At 43.9% G+C, this 15,454-nt stretch overlaps 1 protein-coding gene across 4 annotated transcripts in view; it reads right to left on the bottom strand.

Moving 5' to 3' along the window:
• VRK1 (VRK serine/threonine kinase 1) overlaps positions 1–13,369 on the bottom strand; it is a 77,600-nt gene extending 64,231 nt beyond the window's left edge. For all 4 annotated transcript variants that reach the window (XM_043556992.1, XM_043556993.1, XM_043556991.1 and 1 more), the window contains exon 1: positions 13,251–13,369. The gene's annotated coding sequence lies outside the window, so the exon portion shown is untranslated. The remainder of the gene's footprint in view (positions 1–13,250) is intronic.
• Positions 13,370–15,454: the final 2,085 nt, after the last annotated feature.

Raw genomic sequence — 15,454 nt, 5'->3', positions numbered from 1 at the left:
TAGAATGATCTAACAAACCACAGTCAGACTGAAAATCAAAACACAGTTCATTCAAGTCCTTCCTTTTACAGATGAAGCTGAGGCCAGAGGGTTTAATAACAAGCCCAAGTTCAGAAGGTTCATGAAAAATAGGTTAAGGCTGGATATACAGGAACCCTAACTCCCAGCTTGTGTTCACCTCACCCAATGCTATCCTCTACTACTTGTATGGATAACCATATATGGGGTGGATATGGATAACCATATCCTGTATTCCGTATGGATAACCATATACGGAAGCAGAATCTTGACCTCTCTACCTCACAGCACACAAAAATCAATTTCTGGAGACTCAGACCTAATTATGAAAGGTAAAATAATAAAGCCAGTAGAAGACAACGTAAAAACCAATCTTCATGACCGTGGAGTAGCAAAAGCTTCTTAAACAGGTCACAAAAGACACTAATCATAAATGAAAATATTGGTAAGATGTAATTAAAATTTAGAATTTCAGTTCATCAAAAGACACATTACAAGAGTGAAATGGCACGTCACAGGACAAGAAGAGATTTTTACAATTCATATACTGCACACAGGATTCATATCCAGAATATATACAGACTCCAATATTCCAATAAGAAGAAAACAACCCAATTTGTCAAAAATGGGCAAAAGACTTGAACAGGCACTCTGCTACATGGGATAATCAAATAACTAACAAGTGTATGAAAAGATGTTCAAATCATTTATCAAGGAAATGCCAATTAAAATCACACTGATAACTTGTACACAACCACGGAATGGTTAAAGAAAATTCCAAATGGTTTTTTTTTTAATTTTTTTTTTAATGGTCATTTACGTTTGAGAAAGAGAGACAGTGTGCAAGCAGGGGAGGGGCAAAGAGAGGGAGACACAGAATATGAAGCGGACTCCAGGCTCTAAGCCGTCAGCACAGAGCCCGATGCAGGGCTCACACTCATGAGCCGTGAGATCATGACCTGAGCCAAAGTTGGACACTCAACCAACTAAGCCATCCAGGTGCCCTCTCAAAATTCTAAATGTTTAACTGACAGTCCAAGTAGAGGCAAGACTGCAGAGCAACTAGATCTCACACACCTTGTTAGCTGAGGGTATAAAATGGTACAACCACTTTGGAAAACTGGCACCATCTATCTATCAAAGCTGCCGACACACACGCTCTGACCAACAATTCTGCTCTCATATGTATACTCAACTAAAATGAATATATATGTGAACCAAAAGATATGAACAAGAATGATTACAACAGCATTAGTCGTAACTGCTCCAAAGTAGACACTACTCAAATCCATTTACGATAAAATTGTGGTATATAATTTGTGATGGTTTTTAGAAATAGTCACAAATTTTGACACCTCTCCAGAAAGACGTGAGGTCAATGTTCCCTACTCTTGAATTCAGGCAGGCTCGTATCTATTTCAACCAACAGTATAGCAGAAGTGACATTATGTGACTTTCAAGGATAAGTCATTCTCTGGAAGCATCTTCTGGGAACCCAGCCAACATGCTGTGAAAACCCAAGACCTAGTGGAGAATCCTACACTTAGGTCCCCTGCTGTGGTCCATAATCCCAGATGACTGTCTTTAAGACATCCCAGTCGAGGGGCGCCTGGGTGGCGCAGTCGCTTAAGCATCCGACTTCAGCCAGGTCACGATCTCGCGGTCCGTGAGTTCGAGCCCCGCGTCGGGCTCTGGGCTGATGGCTCAGAGCCTGGAGCCTGTTTCCGATTCTGTGTCTCCCTCTCTCTCTGTCCCTTCCCCGTTCATGCTCTGTCTCTCTCTGTCCCAAAAATAAATAAACGTTGAAAAAAAAAAATTAAAAAAAAAAAAAGACATCCCAGTCGAGGCACCATATATGTGAGTGAAGGATCCTCTAAATGATTCTAAACCCCAGCCACTGTAGAACAGGGACAAGCTACGCCCACCAAATTCCTAACCCACAAAATCCATGAGCCAATAAAATGGTTGCTGTTTTACCCCACTAAGGCTGGAGTAGTGTGTTATACAGTAATTAATAACCAAAACTAATGTGTTATGCAGTAACAGATAAGCAGAACAACAGACCTATTAAAAAAACAAACTATATGCAACAATCTTGATGAACCTCAGACACAATGCTAAATTTAGAAAGCTTGGTAAAAAGGACTAATGTATAAGGCATAATATATAGGGTATAATTTCATTTACCAGGCAAAACTAAGCTATGGTTATAGAAGTCAGAATAGTGGTTACCCTGGGTGGGAGTAATTACTGGAAAGGGGCACAAGGGGGGCATCTAGAGCGCTGGGAGAGCGACTGTCTTGCTCTTGGTGGTGGTAATTTTAGTGTGTTCACTTTGTTAAAAAAAAAAAAAATCAATGAGCTAGATCCTTAATATTTGTGCTCTTTTTCAGTATGTGTATTATACTTCAGGAAAAAAAAAACTTTTTTTTTTTTTTTTAATTAGTAGAAGTTGGTAACTCAAATAGACACAAAAATGTGAAGGACACATGAAAAATGACACCGTTTTTCAGGCATAAGTGACCAGGTAGTCCCATTAACTGAACAGTAAAATGATGGGGCAAACACACACGAGCAGGGAAAGCAGACCGTGTCCTACTCAGTTCATGTCCAAGGATCTACCTCAGTACTTCTCACAGTCACTCCAGCCTCCGAGACTCTCCTCTCATTTCCATCCTGCCTTCTGCCCACCCCTCCCTTGGTCTCCTTTTTTCCTTCTCATCTCCCCAGATGCCTCTTAATGTTGGGGTTCCCCGGGCTTCCATCTTCAATCCTCTTTTCAATCTGCATTTGCACACACGCACACACACATGCACACACACACAGCCATTTCTGCTGTATCTTCAATCTCAGTTGATGGCATCATCACCTACTTGTTCTAACAGAAAGTTCAGAGTCAACCACAAATTAAGATTGCAGTTAGCTAAATCCCACGAAAAGAAATTTAACAGGATAAGCCCAAGCTCCCATGTTGGACCGCAAAACTAATGCCTGAGTTTGAAAAAGATAAAACTTAGACACAACAGGCTTAGATACAGCAGTGTATGATGTAATCACCAAAGCTATTAGAGCTGATAATAAGAATACAGTATGTAGAAGAAAGGCACTATTCTTCCCTATACTTATGGAAGAAAAATGCTACATCCAAAGCACTACAATCCTAATTCAATCCTAAACACTACAGCTTGAAAATGGAATTAAATCAAAGGAAAGCCACCAATGTGGTAAAAGGACATGAAATCATGCCTTGTAAGGAATAGCTAATGAAGTCAAGAAGACTGATGACCATCTGAGTATTCCAGAGGACATTATATAGAAGAGAGATTCAGCTTGTTCTAAGTGTCTCCAAAAGACAGAAAATGGCGTAGGAGAAATAATAAAGACGACTTCCATTCAATGTAAGAAAAAACTTGCTAAGAGTCAAAACTTTATTAAAAACAGGATAGGCTGTCTCTACAGCAGTGATTCTCAACCTGGGATGATTTTTGTCCTCATAGCCAGGGATGCTGGTGAACATCCTACAATTCAGAGAACCCCCTCTCCCAACCAAGAATGACCCCTCTAAAATGTCACTAGTCCCACCTGCTCAGGCAGTAGTGCGTTCCCGGTCACTGGAAGCATTCTATTATAGACCAGACAATATGCTAATATCCAATACATGACTTTCTTTCTTTTTTTGTTTTAACGTTTATTTTATTTTTGAGACAGAGAGAGACAGAGCATGAACGGGGGAGGGTCAGAGAGAGAGGGAGACACAGAATCTGAAACAGGCTCCAGGCTCTGAGCTGTCAGCACAGAGTCCAACGGGGGAGCTCAAACTCACAGACTGTGAGATCATGACCTGAGCTGAAGTCAGACGCTTAACCGACTGAGCCACCCAGGCGCCCCCCAATACATGACTTTCAAAAGTGGTGGGAGATGAGCTGAAAAAAGATGTCCTGTTTCCAATAATTCTCCAGAGAAAAATACCCTCAAGTATATTAAAGCAACAATGATAGCAGTGATGATGATAAATGTTTACTGAGCACTTACTGTGGGCCAGACACTATACTGAGTAATTCAGATCCACATCTCACAGTTCATTCTCACAGCCACCCTGAGATAGGTATTATTTAACTTGATGTGATGGCAAAATTAGGCTGCCCTAATGTCACGCAGCGGTTCATATTTGAACTCAGATCTATCTACCTGACTTCTATTACATACATCGTGGTCCAAAGTACAAACATTAAACGACTTTCAAAGCTTTTGTACTCCACAAAACAAATGGATAAGCACATATTCTAGAACTGGGACAATATCTGATCAGGTCTGTACTCACTGCAAACCTAGCTGCCTAGAAGAAAGTGGAAAGGATTATCTGAAGTAGTCCTGTGATGAAGGAGAGAACAATTATCCTGATTGTCCCCAATTGCCTACTTCTGTAAGAGCCAAGAAGCTCTTATATGCCCATGGAATCTCAGTCAGAAGCTGAAATTAATGATGACATCCCTTTATCCATAGGCGTGAAAGCTCAGGATGGACAGACGTTTGAACATCCCCGACTGGGAATCCTGCCCTTAACAAATACACTAGATGCAGATACATGGTTTCTTGGCTGCCTACACTCACGCCCATCTGGCAGGATGGCAGTGTGCCTGCTCACATGTTGGTCAAACTGTCACTAGGGCATAGGTGCCAAGCAATGATAGTTTTAAATGGGCAGCTTGCATAGCACTGTAAGAGCCTGCTCTTCTGCAGAAGAAGAAGGGAAAAAAAAAAAAAAAAAAAAAACAACTCCGTAATGATACTGAAGGGTTGCAATCACAAATGAAACATTCTTGGTCAATCTCAACATTTCAGTGGGAAAAAGATCTAGACTAGTGGAAAAGAATCTGACCAAAGAAATTCAATCAAACAGGAAAGGTACTTTGAAGACAAATAAACAGTTGGGCTAAAGCTTCTCACGCTGCCAATCTTTGATTAACACACGTCATGGTGATCTCTTAGGCAGAAAATCCTTGCTCAAGAAGTCCTCCTTGTTTAAAAAAATGGAATGACATGCTTCTGCCATGTTCTAAGTAAGAAAGCAGAAATGCATTGATATTTAGCAGTCTGTCTGACATGAAAGAAGTTCTGTTTGTTGGGTGATTATTTTTTAAATGACATAAGTCTAATCGGTAGCCACGATAATCTTTTAAATATACAAAAGAAAGCAGAAACCAAGAGATTCCCACAGATGGGGGGCGGGGGGGGGGAGTATGAATTTGTTAAGAGAAAGAAATCAAGAAATGAAGTGGGCGCTAAGAAAACAAAAACTGAGTAATTTAGGTCACAAGTTAATAAATTATGACACATGGCCCGTCCCTGGCACTTCCCCTGACTAAAGCAAGATGTTCCCAAAGTGCATGCAGGTTCCTATTTCGTCCTTACAGATCGTTTGGATCACTTGCATGAAGCATCTAATGCTCTTCTTGTCTGGAAGTTCTTCCAGATTCTGGCCCAAGCCTAACCCCTAATGCTGCAATGGGAATCACTGTTCCTCATTGGTGCTCAGTAATTTTCAAGAGCTGGCCCTCCTTCTCTGCACAGTTCTTCACATACAAGCATCAGGACAACTGACTGAAAAACCCAAGTCTCTCCTGTGCCACGATAAAGTCAATGCCATTAACTTGCCTCATTGGACCAATTTATTAACTCCTTATGCATTCACATTTCAGTTGCTCATGTCTTGGACCGTTAAGCTTGATAAGAAACATCAACAATGAGTCAACAGAAACTACTCCTCTTGGGGCGCCTGGGTCGCTCGGTCAGTTACATATCTGACTCTTGATTTCCGCTCACGTCATGATCTCACGGTCTGTGGGTTCGAACACCGCTTTGGGCCCTATGCTGACAATGCAGAGCCTGCTTGGGATTCTCTCTCTCCCTCTCTCTGTGCCTTCCCCCCTCTACTCTCTCTCTCAAAATAAATAAATAAACATTAAAAAAAGAAAAGAAAGGAAAAGAAACTACTCTTCTTCCCACATGTAAAGTGTACTAAAAGTAGCATTAAGAGTTTGGAAGTCCGGCAGAGTTCTCTGTGTCCATCACTGAAGACAGCGGCAAAAGTCTGAAATCTACCATGATTCTTCTAGGAAATACTACGGACTTAATATTCTGACATTTCACCATTTTTTGAGCTTTCCAGTAGGCATCTGTAACACGAAGCGCTAAGTTTAGGGCCATGGTTATACCCTGTTCATCCTGCAAACCTTGTCACTGCTACATAGGGCCTACAACAACCTCTCCAAATGTCATTTCTATCATATAATTTTCCTGCTCAAGAACCTGCAGCAGCAAATGAAACTGTTTATGAACTCTATAATCTAGCCAAGAGCTTTCCACACTCCTGAAGCAACTAGCCTTACTTTATCCTCCTCCTCCCCTTCACACGCCTGCTCCCTGAAACAGCCAGTTCTTAATTTTCTAGGACTTGCCTTTGCTCATGCCATTCTCTAAAACATGTGCCCACTTCCTCTCAAATCCATACATACTTTTTTTTTTATTTTTTAATGTTTTGTTTTTGTTTTTTGGGTTTTTTTTGAGACAGAGAGAGACAGAGCACAAGCAGGGGAGGGGCAGAGAGAGAGGGAGATGCAGAATCCGAAGCAGGCTCCGGGCTCTGAGCTGTCAGCACAGAGCCCGACGTGGGGCTCGAGCCCACAAACCATGAGATCATGACCTGAGCCGAAGTCAGACACTTAACCGACCGAGCCACCCAGGAGCCCCATACATATTTTTTTCAAGACTCAAGCCGTATCATACTTTCCTAAACCTGTATTAATTTTCACACTTCACTGCTCACTCACTTCCTACCTTCATTTTGATATGCAACTTACAGTGTGGCCAACTGATTTTTTATGAAGTTAAAATATGATTCAACTGAGCAAGGGTAGTCTTTTCAATAAACGGTTTTGGAAAAGTTGGAAATCCACAGGCAAAAGGAAAAGATACAAGACCTAAACTTCATATCCTGTGCCGAAATTAACCTAAAGTGGATCACAGATCTAAACGTAAGGCATAAAATTGTAAGCATCCTTCTGACCTAGGATTAGAGTTCTGACACATGCATGACACCAAAAACACAATCCATATGTCAGTAAGTTGGACTTCCTCAAATTAAAGACCTTGGGGCCACAAAAGACACTAGTGTCACAGACGGAAAGACAAGCCACAGGCTGAGAGAATATGTTTACAAATCACGTACCTGGCAAAGCACTTGTATCCAGAATATACAAAGGACGCTCTGAACTCAACAAGAAGGAAATACACAATCCAGCCACAAAATGGGCAAAAGGTAGGAACAGACGAGTCACCAAAGAAGATAGAAGAATGTTCACCACTCGCCACCAGGGAGCTGCAAACTGAAGCCATGACGAGATCCCTCCTGCACACCTACTGTCGCGGCTAACATAAGAACTACTGCCAACGCCAAACGCCGGCGGGAAGGTGGCGTAGCCGCACCTCCCACAGTGACGACAGCGATGGAAAACGGGCCCTTGGCAGTTTCTTAAGGGAAACATACACTTAACCCCATGACCCAACGTTCACACTCCTGGGCACTTAATCCTATAAGAATAGAAACTCCTAGTCACACTAAAACCTGTACGTGAATACAGGCTTCCGGCCACGGAACGAGTAAGTCACGGGAATAAACGGCACAGGGTCAGGAATACGGTCAATAATGTAACAGAGATGTATCCGCAGATGGGAGCTACACAGCTTGATATACCTGAAACGAATGTGTGTCAACTATACTCAAATCAAGGAAAAGAAGAAAACCTGAACAGGCACGTTCCTAGCAGCTTTGTGTGTCAAAGACAAACACTAGAAACAATCCACGTGTCCTTCACTGGGTTAATGGTTACATGAAATGTGGTCCAGCCCATACAGTAGACAAGCAGAGTACTATATCAAAACTAGGAAATTTACCATATTAATGCCATATTATTGGTTTACCATCAATACCATGTTAGTAATCAAGCTACTTATTCACATTTCAGTTTTTACAGCCTTTTTACGCATGTACGCATAGTCCTAGAACATCTTATCATTTGTAAAGATTTGTGCAACCATCAAGAAACAGAATTGTCACTACATAGAAACTCCTCTGTCCTACCCCTTTGTAGTTACACCACCCCCGCCCCCGCCCCCGCCCTAACCCCACAGACACTGATCTGGTCCCCATTTCTACAATTTTATCATTTCAATAATGCTATATAAACAACTTCATACCCTCACACAGACCTTTGAGATTGGCTTTTTTCACTCAGTACCAGGCCCATAAGCCCCACCCAAATTGTTACATGTAGATAATCTTGTTCCTCCTTATTATGAATGGTGTTGCATTATATGGCTAGACCACATTTTATTTAACCATATTTACCCACTGAAGATGGATGGGGTTGTTTTCGGGCTGGGGCTATTACAAACAAGGCTGTTACAAACATTCATGTACAGGTCTTTGTATGAATACGTTTTCATATACACCCAAGAGTACAACTGTTAAGCGTCCATTTAGCTCTTTAAGAAACTGCCGAAACAGGAGTACCTGGGTGGCTCAGTCGGTTGAGCAGTTTGGCTCAGGTTATGATCCCTGGGTTGTGGGATTAAACCCCACCTCAGGCTCCGTGCTGAGCATCTCTCTCCCCTTACCCGTCTCCACTGCTCGTGCTCCTAAGATAAAAATAACAGGGGCACGTGGGTGGCTCAGTCTGTTGGGCATCTGACTTCGGCTCAGGTCATGACCTCACAGTTCACGAGTTCGAGCCCAGCATCAGGCTTCACACTACCAATGCCGCAGAGCCTGCTTGGGAGTCTCTCTCTCTCTGCCCGTCCCCAACTCACTCATGTGCATGCTCTCTCTCTCTCTCTCTCTCTCTCTCTTTCTCTCAAAAGAAACAAACTGTAAAAAATAAAAACAAAAGTTTTCTGAAGGCCTGAAAAACCAGTAAGATTAAGCCTCTTAAATGTTATAACCTGAGCTTAGTTTTTAAGAAACTAGTTTTTAAAACGTTTATCTGGATTCCCAAAGACTTTTTCTTATTATCTCTAATAAAGAATTTATACTTAGATATGATCTCTTTGTTGATATCTGTTGCCTTATTATATAGTAAACTGCAATAAGAAGTGAAAAGATGCAATAATGCCAACAATAAAAGTTTCTGTTTCTATGGATTCCAGACATAGCTTACAGAAACTAAAGGTTTAACAGCACTTTCCAGCTCTCAGTATTGTGATATGTGATCACAGTGCATTTATACATAGTATCATCAAACAATGGCATTTGTTCAGCTGTTACTTGGCAAAACTGGAGAAAGCAATTAATCTGAAATAAAGCTATAGTTATCTTGGCTAGAAGATTTCTAACTTCCTGATTTTTAAAAATTTTAAGTATAACTGACAATTAAATGGATAATGGAGTCTCTTTTGGGTTCTTGAAACAAGGAGTTAGCTGTGGACCAGGCATCCACATGCAAACAGCAGCACGACAGCCGGTCTGCAAAGACATGAAATAAATGCACAGAAAGAACTAGAACACCCCCAAGAGTGGGGAACAGGGGTGCTGCCCTTGTTCCTAATGACTTTCCAGTTCTCAGTCCCTTGTGGGACCAACTGGATAGTGAGGTCCATAAGAAAATGTGTCCTTCCAATAAAGTATGCTATTTGTTTAAAAAGTGTATGACAGAGCACTCCTAAATCTCCAGCTAATAACCATGCAATTATATGACTCCACCTACTACAACATCCCTCTTAATGTATATGACTTTATTGATAAACATCTTCCTGTGTGTACATGTTTAATGTTCATCCTAAGTATCGGTCAGTTTGTACTGGATCCAAGTTTTCGAATCCTAGAGAACTGGTTCCCATCCAATGGGCCAGAAACCCATAGAGAGACAGCAGTTATTGCAAAGAATCATCAAAATTCAGGTATTTACATGAAGACTAAAGAAATAATATGACTCACACTGTGTTTTTCCAAGTTAACCAAGATGCTGTGGCTAATAAAATTCTTAATAAATCTACTGGAGAATGCCACTATAAGGTAGTTTCTTGCCATTGGTATTTATTGATGAGTATTAAAAATCGAAGTCTTAGTAGGAGGCAGGGGCACACCTAAGCCCTCTCTGGGCTCTCCAGAAAGCATTCCTTTCTGAAAGGGCTGCCCATAGGTCACCCAGGACAAGAGTAGCAGACTGCTTGGTTTGAGTGCAGAGATGTGAGACAACATCGGGAGAGGCGGGGCAGGAACAATTAGGAAAGCGCATGAAATGACTCCAAAACAGCAACTTCAAAATGCCAGGTATTTAAGGGTATTCAGGAGCCAAAGTGGGGAAAGATTAAAGAGCACAGCCCTCTTCGCTTATAAGGCCAAGCAGGAACATATTCTCAGGAATTTCGGTCAAAGGGGCCAAACGCATCCTAGACTACAAACATATCCTACCTACTCTGTCGGGTGCTCTGTCAGGATTCTATCACCTTTCTAAATTAATCTTGTGCCCTTATTAAAAATTCCGTCTTTTCTAAATTTTATCTACAAACACTACAACTGCAAGAACACACGGTACCTAGCACACTTCCTGACATCTACAAGTCAGGCGCGGTATCCTGTGAATAAAGGAGTCCGTTTCTGTTCACCCTGAAAAATAACCTCGGCAAACACAGAAAATAGCCTACCAGCCCGAAAAATGTCCTCCAGTCCTATTCCGTTACCAACCCATTCTCATAACCCACCAAGACCAATCTTCATGACAGCCTCACCCACACACACAGAGGCAGCACTTAATTCCCCTTAGGTTAGCTGCCTGATCCGTGGAGATACCAGCATCTGCACATCCGCATAAATTCAGGGCTCATCCTTCATTTGATAGAAGGCAAATGTTAAAGCTTTGCCTCATTTCCAGGAAGTTTTCTTTTTCAAATCAAAAATCCTTTCAAAATTTTATTTTGCAAATCAAAATTCTATGCGTTGTACACTGTATCTTATTTGGGAGAACGTCAGGGCAAAAATATATAGTTGTCAAAATAAGAATCTTATTTTTTTCTTTTCCAGACATGTAAGGCATTCACTTACATATTTACCATTATCTCACATTAGTTCTCAACTACAAAAAAAAAAAAGGGGGACCTATGTAACAAATTTTAGGGTCTGTCAACATTTTGAATGCACTGCTGTTCTTATATATACACTTGCATCCTGGAATAAAACTTAGCCTAAGCTTTGCATAGAACCACTTCCTGGGCACTTACTAGCTTACTATATGCCAGATTCTATGTTTGACACTCTACTCCATTACCGCATTTGTTTAACATACACCCTCTCATAATTTTTGCAGTACTAAACATAAGAAGAAGCCATTACACTATAAACCTAACATCTGTACTCGATATTAGTACTAAATTTACAGTGATACCTAATACCAGTTTTTTTTGTTATTAAATTCAAGTTGCTTTACTGTTTAAAAACACAATCAGGGGGCGCCTGGGTGGCTCAGTCGGTTGAGCGTCTGACTTCGGCTCAGGTCACGATCTCACAGTCCGTGAGTTCGAGCCCCGCGTCGGGCTCTGGGCTGATGGCTCAGAGCCTGGAGCCTGCTTCCGATTCTGTGTCTCCCTCTCTCTCTGCCCCTCCCCCGTTCATGCTCTGTCTCAAAAATAAATAAATGTTAAAAAAAAAAAAATTTAAACAATAAAAACACAATCAGATCAGCAATGTTGAGGTAGGTGCACAGTGAATACCATCTGGGATCGTTTCAGCAGAGAAAGCTATTATTAATGACTACTTAAGTTACATTCCCTTCTATGGGTAAATGAACATAACCTTATCTACCCAGAAATTTAATTCTAATTACTACATATCATTTTCAACAGCATAATCTAAAATGATTGTGTAAAGAACCCTTGCTTCCCTCTGAAATGGCTTCAAAATTGTAGGCTACATTCTCCCCAAAGACTTGCTCAGCGTGTCATTAAAAGGTGTCTCGATTCTGATCTCCGAAAAATAAATGGTGACATTTTCCCCCCTCTTGTGAATTCGGACTCAACAGATAGGCAATTCCAGTTAGAAAGAAAGAGACAGAGAAGGAAGCAGGGAAGGAGGGAGAGGAAGAAGGGAGGGAGGGAGAGGAAGAAGGGAGGGAGGGAGAGGAAAGAAAAAGCATTAATGAGGTTCTTAAACAGTTCCCAAAAACTGCCACCTCTACTGGGGTGGTATTTCCAAATTGTTCCAAGAAAGGGAGGTGGGGGAGGGAAAGGAAGAGTCGATACACAGAAAAACAGTAACGAGTGACTCGACAGAAAAGAAGTTAGAAACATGGACGGTCTCAACAGGAATCGAGCGTCCCCCTCTCTCGGGCTCCCAACCCAATGACTCTGCAGCTGTTCGTAGAATCACCTACATCACCGAAGAGTTTAGAGACCAGAGCCACAAACTATTTCGGCGCTGGGAAAAAAACTATTCGCTGCCTCGAATAAAGTTGCATCAGTAAAGGGTGTCACTGTGGCGTCCAGGGACAGAGAACAGAGAAGGAACTGTCAGAGGAATACGAAGATCCCTTACAAAACGACCCAGGGAGTCCACCGCCTGGCACCATGCCCTCCAGGGCAAGCTCTTACCGGGCCTCACCCGGACACGGACAGATTAGTAAGGGGACAGCCCCCCACCCTAAAGTTCCCGGGCCTGGAGTGCTATCCTGGGGGGGGGGGGGGGGGGAGGCGGGCAGTCTCCTTCTCCACTCTCAGTTCCTAAATCAAACGTCACCTCCTCTGGATGCCCTCCTTCACCCCCATCACTCTGGCCTACTACAATCGCCTGTCCTCGTTTCAAGGGAACTTTTCAGGGTCTGCAAACTGTAGTGTCTGCTTTTTATTCGGTGTTTCCTCTCCAGAATGTGAACTTCACGATGCCAGAAGGACCTCGTCGGTCCTTGCTAGCACGCGACCCCCGGCCCTGACACCGGGCCCGGAGCGCCCAGGACGCGAGGCACGTCCGGCCGCGCGAGAACGTGCCGCTAGGCCTGGGGGGCCGGCTTGGCAGGTGCAGGAAACCCCGGCGGCGGCTGGGCCTGAGGGAGGCAGGCAGGAAGGGACGCCCGCGCGGCGCCGCCCGAGGTCACGGCTGCCCGGCCGCCCCGCGCCGGCCCGGCCCCCGACCGCCCCTCCGCGGCCCCCCACTCGGCGCCGGCGCTCGCGGCCCGCGGCCTCCCTACCCCGAGCCGTAGACGCGTTGCCTTCTGCACTGTACGAACTTCCCGCCGCTTTCGCCGACTTGCAACTCCTCTGCGGCGCCGGCCCCGTCACACCCTGCAGTATGGAGCCTTCCCATTGGCTCGGGGCGAGAGGCAGAGGCGGGGCAGCCGCGGAGCAGGGCGGAGCCCGCGGTGGCCCGCACCGCCTCCCCAGGCATGCCGGGAGCTGTGGGCCGGCCCTCCCGCTGCATGCTGGGAAATGAAGTCTTTCCCAGGCACTGTGCGATCCGGGTCCTTCTGCCCTCCTGGGCTTCCGGGAAGGGTGGTTTCCTGCGTTCGAGTCGGTCCTGATCCGCTGATGTGCTCTTCGGCGTTGTTGAAACCGAGATAAATATTGTTCGCACTGTTCTCAGTAACTTGTTTATTAAATAAGTGTGTTGACAAAGGGTTGGATGTAAAAGAAGCCCTGTAGTCCCATTAGCTGTGGGTCTTCTCTGCCTCCTGGCGCTTGCCTTCTGCCACCTTCTGCGCCACCACCCAGGAAGACTGGTCCCCTGGCAGCGTGGTTCAGTGTACTCTCGCCTGGGTCTGAGAGCAAACAGCCCGGAGTGCAAACCCTAGCTCTTTCACTTTGTAGATTTGTGACCTAAGGCAAGTTATAACCCCTGTGAGTCTTGCGAGCTGTTTGTCAGGATTAAATAAAATAATCCATAGACAGTGCTTTTCACACAGTAGATGCTCAGTAAATAGTAGATAGTATTAATATTATTCTGCCCACTGATTGTCATACATCTAAATCCTATCTTTCAAAGCCTACTTCAATGTCTACCCAACCTCTGTAGCGTCTCCTCTATAATTCTCTTATGCCATGGTTTCCTTTGTATTCACAGTAAATTGTCTAAGCCTCCATCACCCCTGGGGCTGTAAGCTTACTGCCGACTGAAACAATGTTCTAGCTCAAAATCACCAAAGCCATAGGCAGACGGGTATTGGTGAGGAGGGTCGTTAGTGAAGATAGGTATTCCCCTGGATCCTTCTTGGCAAGGTCACCTCCAGTAAACTGGGTCCCTCAGCTGAAGGTCACTGCTCTCTGGCCCTCCCCTCCAACTTGCAAAGATAGCTCGTTCCCTTTGTGCCTCAGATCTGCAAATAATAACACCACGATGAACATTTGTCAGCAAAGAGGTCTCATGATTCACACGTCTCATGGGTGTGGAATTCGCCAGCAAGACAACGTGTCCAGAATCCATTGAGAAAAAGACACTCTGCACACACACAGGCACGCGCACTCACACGTGCACAAAGAGGACTTGGAACAGGATTTAACTGTCACATGGTGACTGTGTTTCCCCAACCTTACTATACGTGTATGGAAGAACTGTCCCTACTGGGTTGACAATCGGCTGGCCTTAAAGCACAATTAAGTCAGCAGCAGTGCATGGAGGATTCCAAGGTGAGAATGGAATATATTTATTCTTGAGCTCATGGTTACATCACCCTCAGTTGGGTGGCTTACTGTTAAATGCTACTTAAATGTAGCTGTGTTCCAAGGCAGTTGCCAAACCTCCCACACCGTCCACACATGCTGAGATGTCCTACCAATGGAGAGCATGGCAGGAGACCAGTCCAAGCTGCCGTCACAGAGACAGCATGTCTCTGTGAAATGTTGTAGATGGGAATACACCCCTGGGACATAGGAGACTCTCAATGAATTTGATGAGTTGATAGCTTGGTATTAAGATCAGGGGTGTCTGGGTGGCTCAGCCAATTAAACATCGGACTTGGGTTCAGGTGATGATCTCATGGTTCGTGAGTTCAAGCCCCGCGTCAGGCTCTGTGCTGACAGCTCAGAGCCTGGAGTCTGCTTCAGATTCTGTCTCTGTCTCTCTGCCCCTCCCCTGCTTGTGCTTTCTCTCTCTCTCTCTCTCTCTCTCTCTCTCTCTCTCTCTCTCAAATATAAAATAAAACATAAAAATTAAAAAAAAAGATCAGGGATGTGTAGAAAGTTGACCAGTGAGAAATTGCTATGACCAGGTTTTAAAACTTAAGAACTGAAGTAGAGAGGGGGCACCTGGGTGGCTCAGTCTGTTGAGCATCCGACTTCAGCTCAGGTCATGTTTTCACAGTTCATGAGTTCGAGCCCTACATCGGGCTTGCTACTGTCCACCTGTCAGCACAGGTCCCACTCCAGATCTTCTATCCCCCTCTGTCTGCTCCTCCTCCCC

This window comes from Prionailurus bengalensis, chromosome B3 (genome assembly GCF_016509475.1).
Source record: "Prionailurus bengalensis isolate Pbe53 chromosome B3, Fcat_Pben_1.1_paternal_pri, whole genome shotgun sequence".
In the NCBI taxonomy this organism is placed as follows: Eukaryota; Metazoa; Chordata; class Mammalia; order Carnivora; family Felidae; genus Prionailurus; species Prionailurus bengalensis.
Note: the sequence above shows the minus strand (reverse complement) of the source record. Positions and strands in the feature narration are given on the sequence as shown.